This window comes from Apium graveolens, chromosome 6, assembly GCF_009905375.1.
Source record: "Apium graveolens cultivar Ventura chromosome 6, ASM990537v1, whole genome shotgun sequence".
In the NCBI taxonomy this organism is placed as follows: Eukaryota; Viridiplantae; Streptophyta; class Magnoliopsida; order Apiales; family Apiaceae; genus Apium; species Apium graveolens.
In genome coordinates, this window is record NC_133652.1 from 134,340,830 (window position 1) to 134,350,839 (window position 10,010).

Sequence of the window (10,010 nt, forward strand, 5' to 3'; positions counted from 1 at the left end):
GTGGTGGAAAGGAAGAACATATCACTAATTGAAGCTGCAAGGACAATGCTTGAAGAGTCAAAACTCCCAACTTATTTTTGGGCTGAGGCTGTTAACTGTGCATGTTACACTCAGAATATTTCTCTAATCAATCAGGCAAAATGCATGACTCCCTATCAATTATTCAAGAGAAGAAAACCAACTTTAAACTTTCTACATGTCTTTGGTTGCAAATGCTACATCTTAAGGAATCAATCTGATCACAAAGGGAAGTTTGATGCAAAGGCTGATGAAGGAATATTTGTTGGTTATTCTGCTGGAAAATCATATAGGGTCTACAATCTAAGAACCAACATTGTCATGGAATCTGTACATGTTGTGTTTGATGATAAAAAGATTGATGGAGTAACAGATGAGGGACATCATGAAGGACTCAAATTTGACAACATTGAGATATACTGTGATGATAGTGAAGATGAGAATGATAAAGAAGGCATCTCAAGAAGAATTCAGAATCCACCTTTGGATAATGCACAGAATGTTACATCCGTTGAAAGTCATAATTCAGCTTCCGTTGAAAGAAGCAATGCAGCATCCGTTGAAAGACAAAGTGCATCATCCGTTGAAGTTCATAATGAAGCATCCGTTGATCACAATCTGTCAATGGATAATCAATTCACTTCATCAGTTGATAGAGCTCCCAATTCCTTTCAAAGGATCAGCAACTCAGGGGGAGTTTCAACAAATCAACATTCTATCTCACATCATGACAATACTGAGGCAACCTCATCTAGGGCTAATCTACCACCTCAAAGGAAATGGACCAAGAATCACCCTTTTGAACTGATCATTGGTGATGCTACATCAAAAGTGCAAACTAGAAGGGCTACTCAAGATGAATGTCTGTATAGTAGCTTTCTAGCACAGGAGGAACCTAAGCGAGTGGAAGAAGCTCTATTGGATCCGGATTGGATTTTAGCAATGCAAGAGGAGCTAAACCAATTTGAGAGGAATAAAGTATGGAAGCTGGTACCCAAGCCAAAGAACAAGAGTTCTATTGACACAAAATGGGTATTCAGAAACAAGATGGATGAAAATGGCATTGTCATAAGGAATAAAGCCAGATTGGTTGCTAAAGGCTATTCTCAACAAGAGGGAATATATTTTGATGAAATATTTGCTCCAGTTGCCAGACTTGAAGCCATCAGAATCTTTCTAGCCTATGCAGCTAATGCCAATTTCAAAGTCTATCAGATGGATGTCAAGAGTGCATTTCTAAATGGGGAATTGGAGGAAGAAATTTATGTAAGCCAACCTCCAGGTTTTGAAGATCCAAATTTTCCAGACCATGTGTATTATCTGTTGAAAGCACTCTATGGACTAAAGCAAGCACCTAGAGCCTGGTATGAGACTTTGTCAAAGTTCCTTCTAGATAATCACTTCACAAGAGGTACTGTTGACAAAACTCTCTTCTTTAGAAATGTTAATGGCTCTAAGATACTTGTACAAATTTATGTAGATGATATTATATTTGGATCTACAGATGATAAGCTTTGTAAAAAGTTTGCTAAATTAATACAAAGTAAATATGAAATGAGCATGATGGGAGAGCTAACTTACTTTCTTGGTTTACAAGTTAAACAAGTTAGTGGTGGAATTTTCATTAGTCAAACTAAATATATTTATGATCTTTTAAAGAAGTTTGACTTAATGGATTGTTCACCTGCAAAAACTCCCATGGCCACTGCCACTAAGCTTGAATTAAACAAGGCTGAAAAGTCTGTGGATATTACAAGTTATAGAGGCATGGTTGGCTCACTTTTATATTTAACTGCTAGTAGACCTGATATAATATTTTCTACATGTCTCTGTGCTAGATTTCAAGCTGACCCTAAAGAATCTCACTTAATGGCTATTAAAAGAATTTTCAGATATCTCAAGGGGACTCCAAATCTAGGAATCTGGTACCCTAGAGAGTCTGGTTTTGATCTAATTGGCTACTCAGATGCAGATTATGCAGGTTGCAAAATAGACAGGAAAAGCACAACAGACACCTGTCAATTTCTAGGGAACAAGCTTGTATCATGGTTCAACAAGAAGCAGAATTCTGTTTCCACATCAACAGCTGAAGCGGAGTACATTACTGCTGGTAGTTGCTGTGCACAGATACTATGGATGAGGAATCAACTATTTGACTATGGTCTGACTGTTGACAAAATTCTAATATTCTGTGATAACAAAAGTGCCATTGCCATTACTGAAAATCCAGTGCAGCACTCAAGAACCAAGCACATTGATATCAAGTACCACTTCATTAGGGAACATGTGATGAAAGGTACAGTGGAACTTCATTTTGTTCCAAGTGAAAAGCAGATTGCAGACATATTTACCAAGCCACTTGATGAATCAACATTCACAAGATTAGTAAGTGAGTTAGGTATGCTTAATTATTCATAATCTATGTCATCTACATAATCTGTCTTGAAGCCTGAAATGAAATTTGCTGCAAGAACAAAGTTGGCTTTAATTAAGACTTATCCTATCAACGGATATTCTCTATCCGTTGAAAGCCAAAATTGTTCTATCAACGGATGTTCATTATCCATTAAAAGACAAATACATTTCTGGTAATTTTATCCTTCAACGGATAAAATGGTGTTGTTCATCAACAGATAACTATTTCCCTTATCCGTTGAAGTGTCACGTCAGTTACTATAAGTGAGTCACAGCCGTTGATTCTTTTACTCAACAGTTGATACAGATATACAGTGTTGTATGTATTTGTATTTAAGGTAGTTTTCAGAATTTCTATAGTTTTATTTATTCTTGAACGACTGTAACTTACTTAAAAGTATCATTTAATCATTTTATTTACGTTTTAATTCAAGAAAGTATAAAAGCCCAATTGAACTCTTATTCTCACTTTACGCTTTCTTGCAATTCTTATTCTCTTTCTCTCTAAATTCTCAAGTTTTTCTCTGCAACCTCTACTCACAACAATGGCACCAGTAGTTAAAATTATGTCTCAAACAGGATTTGTTTATGAAAAGAATAATTTCATAGCCTTGGTTGAAAAGAATGAAGCCCATTCTGATTATCACAAGATGATGGACTTCATCAAAAACTGCAAACTAAGCTATACAATGCTGGAAGCCCCAACCATCTACTGTGAGGTGATTGAGGAGATTTGGACAACTGCAGAGTTCAACTCCACAGATATGACTATTGCCTTCTCTCTCAAAGGTAAGGACTATTGCATTAATTGTGATGATATACAATCTTGCTTTAAGTTGCCTGAGAATAATGCCATGATACCATACACTGATAAAGATGTCTCTGCTATGCTAGATTCCATAGGCTATGCTTTTGATTCTGCTAGTTTAGGTAGTATTAGAAGGAAAGACCTTAGGAAAGAATGGAGTTTTCTTGAAGATGCCTTTATTAAGGTTTTCTCTGGGAAGATTAGCAATTTTGATGCTATCACTTCATCTCTTGTCAATATGCTCTATATGCTAGTTTCTGATAGGTACTTTAATTTTAGCAACTGTGTTATGCTAGAATTAGGTTCCAGATTAGGTAACAAAGCTAATAGACCACATAACATCTACTATGCTAGATTCTTTATGTTATTGGCTAACCATGTTGCTGAAGGTTTGGTTATATCCAATGAGAATAATAAACTCAAATGCTGGGCACAAGAGAAAAGTGTCCTTGCAGACCTTTTGAGAATGAACCTCAACAGCCAGGTGCCATTGGTATACTTGCCAATCATGAATGCACCACAGGTAAGTGAGGTAAATATTTCAATAACTCCTACTATTTCCACCCCCAATGTTTCTTTGCCTTCTAGTGTGGCTATGGAACCTGTGTCTTTGTCCAAACAGGCTCCTACCAAAGCCACCAAATCTAAAGTTTCCAAAGTCAAGTCAAAGAAACCTACCTCTGTTGTTTCTCAAAAGACAACAGTTGTAACAACTACCATAAACCCTGAAGGGAGTGAACAGGGTGTGAGTGGTGAGGGGAGGGGTGAACATCAAAAAGCCCCCCAGGATAAGGTGGGAGAGGCGAGTGGTACCCAAACCAGCCAAGCCACAGTCTCTCAAAAGACTGTAGTGGTTCAAAAGGAGTCCAGCACATCCCTAGTTGCATCCTCCCAAAAGGATGTAACTATTGAAAATAGTCCCCAACCAGGGACACAGAACAAAAGAGGGAGGGACACTGAAGCCACACATTCACCATTTAAAGCCTTTTCAAGGAAGAAGAAGGCCAAAACCCTAGTTTCCACACAAGGGACACACACAGCACATATACATCCACCAGTATCTGTGCCTTCTCAAATTCAGCTTGATGTGATTCCAGCAAATGTGGAATCACAGCCCCATTCTCTCAATATAGAAACACACCATTCATCAAATTCTCCAACACCCTCTCTGGATGTGGATATGATATTCACATCAATTCCTGATTCTCCCTCATTAAAACTCAGGGAGGAGCCCCACTCAAAACCTGATGATCATCATCTTTTAGATGATTTGTTGGATCATCAGCCAATTCTTTCAGATGTAGTTGAAGATTCTGTGTTACCTCACTTAAAATCAATCCACACAGATTCAACAATTATGTCACTTTCTATATCTACATCTTTTCCTTCTTCAACGAATATCTCTCATCCGTTGACAAGTGGTTGTTCTTCAACGGATAAGCTTAACAGCAGTTATCCGTTGATACCATCAGTTTCTACTTCAACGGATACTCCCTATCCGTTGATGGCCTCTACACACTTAACAGAAACAATTCCAACTGTAGAGGACATGGCAACTGTACAATCACTTTTAGGTTTGAGGGAAGGGAGTGATCTTTTGAGTGAGAGGCTGGGTTGCTCCCAGGCAAAAGGAGAGGTTGAGAGTCACCAAATGCATGCTATTTCTTCCAGCATGGCAAAAGTGAGTGAGAGGAGTGCCACCTTAGAAGGTGAAGGTGAGGGTGTGAGGGTGTGTGTGAGCCAGGGGGAGCCCCTGATGCAAGAACAGAGAGAAATTGAGAGAAAGGCAGGTACAGAAGCTATAAGGGTGGATCCAGCCATTGCTAGTGAGTTAATGAAAGTGGATGATGCAGACAAGGGAAGACAATTTTAGCAACATTACAAAGCTGTCATTGATAATATTTCCTTGGATGCTGACACTTTTACTCACCCTGTTTCAGCCTATCAATTATTGGCTGCACAGGGCAATGTGGAGGCAGAACAGACACTACACATTGTACACACTTCAGAATCTCTTCTCAGAGACAAAGCTGCTGTCAACAGGCTGCCTTCTCAAGCTGGTGAGCCATCTGAAGAATTTGGAGTAAATTCTCATGATGATGACTCTAATTCTTTGAATGAGAGCATGAACTTAGGGGGAGTAGCAGGCCTAAGTTCTGTTCCTGATCTTCCTACATGGGCATGGGCAAAACCATCAACACTAGGAGAGTTTGGTGTCACTTTGGTCAGACAAGTCATGACAATTCAGCAGGCCCTTTAGGAGACTCAGGATGCTGGTACCAAGGCAATTCTTCAAGCTCATCTGGAATCTCTGCATCTCTTGCAGTTGCAGCATTACCAGCAAAATCTAAGTGTGGATGAGCTCAAGCTGGACATTGCTGACCTGAAATCCTACAATGCTGAGAAATTGGATTCAGTTATACCCTATGGTACTATGCAAGATTTGTTGGGGAGACTGAGGAAAGCATCTGATGCTGACAAGAGGCTGGCCAGACTGGAAGATAGGGTTCAAATCATTGAAGACTCTATGGTCACCATTCTTCAGAATCAACAAACTCAAACAAATCTACTCATGCAGCTGGCACAAGCACAAGGCTTGACCCCTACCCTTGATGATAACAAAAAGGGGGAGAATAAAGGGGAAGGGGAAGGAGAGCCATCTACAATAGTTCAGATTTCTCAAGTGCTAGTTCCTGTCATCACAACTTCTCCAACTATTCAAGTCAAAGGAAAGCTAGATGGAATTGATCTAATCCAGATAGCAGCAGCTGAATTGCAAGTCAAAGAGCAAAGGAAGAAGATTGATGAAAAGATGCAACTAATATTTGGTTCTACAACTTCTCAATCACAATCTGTGAAGAATAGCACAAAAGTGGAATCAATTATTATGGAACTCAAGCCAGTAGGGAGGCATAAGGATGGAGAAACTTCTTCCAAAGACCTGCAACCTATGGTTCTCAAGCCCAACAACAGATCCACTAAGGACTCTACAAAGAATCCTCTAAAAGAGGTGGATTTTCCTCTTCCAAAAGCTAATGAGGACAAGCTTTTAGGTAGAAGTATTGCATATCTCAAAGAGACCATGGATGAGGCTGTAAGGAGAAATATGGCTATTATCTTCAGAGAGGGAAAGAGCATATGTGTGATGCAAGGACATCCCAAATTCTTAATAGCCAAGAGGGAAGAAACCAAAAGGTTAAAGGAAGAAGCCAAACAGCTAAAGGCTGACAAAAGAACACAAGCAAAGCTTGAAAAACAGCTAAAGTCAAGTCAGGCTGAAGAACAGAAAGAAATTGAAGACAAAGGTGAAGATGAAGCTATGGGGGACATGGTTGGTACTGAGATGGAGGAAAGAAGTAAGGAAGAATGGAAGAAAGGGAAAAGAAAGAAGGTCAATGCAAAGAGAAAGAAGGTAGATAAGACTGAAGAAACCCAATCAATATCCAAACCACTACCCTCTATTCCTGAACCAATTGTACCTGACCCCTTCATGAACATTCATGGTGAAACAATCATTCCCAAGGAGGAACCAATTGATTGGGACACCATCAAATTGCCCACCTTCCTAACCTCTTCTCCACCATCAAAGAAGCAGAAAAGAAGAATCAAATCAATACCCTCTAAAGCCTCAATCAAATTCACACAGAAGCCTAAGCCTAAACCTCAAACCTCTAAAGATGATTATGTTCACATCTGTGACATAAAAGAATTTTCAAACATTGAACTTTATCTGGATGAGCTGGAGGAAGTAAGGGGAATAGCTGCCTACAGACAGCTACCAGAAAGACTAGTGTTCAAATACAAAGGAGCTGGGGAAAGAACATGGCCTCTTCATAGAATTCTGAATGAAGGCTACTCTACCTTGATTAGAGTCTACTCAGCCATACAAAAGGATTCTGGCTTTACCAGGACTACCAAGACTGAGATTCTCAACAAGATTGCCAACATAAGGAAAACTTGGAGGGAGCCCAATGCTTTGCCTAGAACTTTACTCATTCAAGAAAGAGGAATTATAATTCACAAATCACCTCATTGGTTGATGGAGTTCAGAGACAACAAAGGAGTCAGAAGATTTTTCAGAATTGAAGATCAGCTAAAGATTGCCAGTAATGAAACTCTCAAGGATATGCAATCTAAGTTAGATATCAATGAAGAAGATGAAGCTGAATTCTACAGACAACTTCAACTTCAAATAGAGGAGAATGACAGGAGGCTAGGAAAGAAAACCAGGGATCAAAGGAAAAGAAAGTAATTTGCTCAGGCTAAAGGAGCACCCTTGGAAACAATGTAATTCTTCAATTCCATCTCAGCATATACATTTTTGTAGCACTTTTGAATTTCTACTTTATTACAGTTTATATATTTGTTAAGTGTTTTGTTATCATCTAGCTAAACCCAAATTTATGCCTACAGGTCTAGTAGACATAAATAGGGGGAGATTGTTAGGAATATGCGTATTAGTTTGATGATAAGCAAAACACTTAAGTAGAAATCTAGTGTTTGTAGCCTCAACGGATAAGACCATCTTGGCTATCCGTTGAAGGAGTAGCTTTACTTAGCAATAAGTTTAGTATTGTAGCACATTTCACTCTCTGGTTTCAAGTTGTAATTCTTAGATGTTGTTAGGAAATAATCAGTCATGTTGACTACTAATGGATGTACAAATAGGAGGGCTAATTGTAAATATTTCATGCCTTGTAATTTTGTATAAGTGAAGAAGTGTCAACGGATATTGAAGACATTCAACGGATAAGAAACAAAGCTTCAACGGATGTCTCTATTGCTTCAACGGATAATATCCATCAACGGATAAGTGCTTCAACGGATAAAGACTTCAACTGATAATGCATCAACGGATAAAGCTTCAACGGATAAAGCCTCAACGGATAAGGCATCAACGGATGAAAGCTTCAACGGATGCTTAGTTCATTAGCAGTTGATAGTGACAATTCACAAGCTGACAGAGGCACATGGGTTGACAGAGACACACTGGAATGTGGAAGCCTCTAGGAGGAATCAAGAAAATGCAGCATTTCCATTCTGATGCAAACAAGGAAGTATTCAAAGATTTACAGATTATCCTAGATTACATTGGATAGAGAAATGAAGAAGAAACATGTGAAAAATCTTTTCAATTGTATTTTATAGTTTGTCTTCACTTGTAAACTTGGTGATATATAAACCAAGTAGCAGCTAGTAATTAGATATGAATTTTCCTTGAGCTGTTTAGAAATATCAAAAGAGAAAATCATCTAGTTTGTACTAGGAAGCAGCTGTGATTTAATTCTTTGAATCACAGATTTTCTGAAATAACACATCTCTGGTGGAACAACAAATCCATCAGAAAAGTTTTTAAGTTCTTTGTGCTCATTACATTTGTGTTTGAATATATATCTGTCTGCATCAGCTTCAAGCAATTCACACACATTTGATCACTCAAACACTTAGTCTTAGAAACTGCTCAAAACTTGAAAAAGTTTTGAGATTTACATTCAACCCCCCTTCTATAAATCTCATTTTTAGTCCACTGGGAATAACACTCATACAATATTTTCCTTAACATATTTTTACTAATAAAAGTATCGCTATAGATATACACAATATTATACCCTGATCTCACCTAAGCAACTTATCTCTTTCAAGTAAGTCATTTTTTCACTCTGTAAAAGATGTTTTGTTTTATGTGTCCATTAATTTACTATTTTTGATTATTTTCTAGGACTTATTGAACCATAGCCAAAACATGTTTCATCAATTATCCACTCTTAACACATCATCAACTTCCTGGAGAGTGAAAGTACGAGTAACGAGAATGTGGCCGTCACTATCATCAACTGATATGTTGAAGGCGTACAATCTTATATTGCTTGATGCTCATGTAAGTTTTTATACAAATGTATACTCGGACATCCACATATTGTTGTTATTAACAACCAATGATGCTCATGAGTATTTCGATATTTTCTTAATAGGACAGTCATGTACCAACATTTGTGTATGCTAAGGACTGGCAAGCAATTTCCAGTATTTTAGTTGAAGGAGGCGGGTATGTTATATCGAATTTTCATGTACGTGAAGCTCTTGGATCTTTAAGGCCTACACATTCAACAATTATGATACAATTTTCACAACTCACAACCTTTGAGAAAATTGATGTCGATGATTTCATGATACCTCTTCACAAGTTTGAGATAGGTGACATGGACAATTTATTTTGTGCTGCATCTGAACATGGAGATAATCTCATTCCAACTTTCTCAACAGGTCAATAAAGCTATCTCATTTATATTTCTTGAATTTAACTGATATGTATTAATTCTACTCTAATTTACTGTATATGTACTAAAATTTAAATTAATTCTGGTAGATATCATCGGTGTTATTGAGGATTTTGAAAGAGTTAAGTCAATCAAAACAATCTATGGTGACAAAGATATTGTCAAGTTCAGAATCACTGATGGGAGGTAGATTAAAAATATGTGAATATTCTAATTCTCTATCTGGGATAATAGTGGGTTAAAAGTATGACTGTTTACATCAGATTTAATACAGGTATTCATATATGCTTAGTGTTTGGGCTGATATGGCGAAGGATATTGATAGATTGTATAGCCAAGTTATGGAGGAACCAATTATAGCCATTGTAACAAGTACTAAGATGAAAATTTTCATGAGTAAGTTTTATGATCTAAAAAAAACGTCAAAGTAACTATACATGTCCATTGTATCTGAAATTGCCAATATACAATGGTGTACTATATACATATTT